Source organism: Trichechus manatus, unplaced genomic scaffold (genome assembly GCF_000243295.1).
Source record: "Trichechus manatus latirostris isolate Lorelei unplaced genomic scaffold, TriManLat1.0 scaffold00158, whole genome shotgun sequence".
In the NCBI taxonomy this organism is placed as follows: domain Eukaryota; kingdom Metazoa; phylum Chordata; class Mammalia; order Sirenia; family Trichechidae; genus Trichechus; species Trichechus manatus.
Genome location: NW_004444094.1, coordinates 367,256 through 368,446, shown reverse-complemented (window position 1 = coordinate 368,446; position 1,191 = coordinate 367,256).

Genomic DNA, 1,191 nt, shown 5'->3' with positions numbered 1-1,191 from the left:
AGAATTGTATACCTGAGAGATAATATATTTGTATAGCAGTAGAGTATTTGATTTTATTGTCATTGTCTCGACTCTTCAGTTTTATTTTTATAACGGGGAATATACCTTATGAATCAGAATGAGTGAAAGAAGCAATGAGCTCTACTGAACAATACGTTTGGGAGGTTGGTTTGGACATGAGAAAAACAGAAGCAGGTATCAGTTAACTTAAGCAGGGATATCGCTATCTAGGAAAATTTAATGGAGAAGATATTGATGTAAAAAGATTACAAAGATGATGGTATAGAGGACATAGAACTGGCATGTGCCTTATTTTGAGTCCAGCTAAGGACTGAGGTCAACATAGTTATACACCAGGAAGTGGCATCTGACAATGGTTTACATGGTGAGTGGGAGGGAAAGTTGACTATATGAGCAATAGTGAGTTGGGAACTTTTAAAATTGTACATACAGAAATAGAAAAATGCCACACTTGTATAGTGCTTTGCACTTCTGCATAATTTTAAAATTTGATCTAGTGCATGGACTTGGTTAGGGAAGGCTTAAGGATTATTCTCTCCATTTTATAAATGGGGAAACTGAGGTTTATAAAGGGTGAGACTTTTTCAAGATCACATTGCTTGAATTGTCAGAGCTGACATTAAAACCCTAGACTTTGCAGACTAATGCAATGCTCTTTCCTCACACCTCACTGTCTGCTTGAAGAACTGAATCTCTTGTCTTTGAGTTTAAACTGGAGTGTTAGTGGTGAATCTGGGCTGCTAGCCATTTTGTAATTCCTTATATATGGAATAAGGCAGTGGCTGAGATAAAGAAAATCAAAGAAATAAATGGTCAATTTTCTCAGATTGGCATACTTCAAACAATTGTTTTTAAGTAGATTAATGTATATAATTTATACTTCCATGAATAACTTTAAGAAAGAAAGAAAATAACAAGCTTTTACAACCGTAACAATTTTTATTCCTTTCTACTTCTCTTCCTCATATGTCATCTCACCTTGGAAAATCAATAAAAAGGATTCTCTTTTAAATCCATTTATGTTCAGATTCAACTCTGAATTCAACAAGTGCTTCAAAAAGACAAACTAACCTAGTTTTCCAGACCCCAGGAATTTGCTCTGCTGGATATAGATGCCATTTTAGATTCTTGTATGTCCCAAAGCTTATTTCTGAACACGCGTTCTCTTTT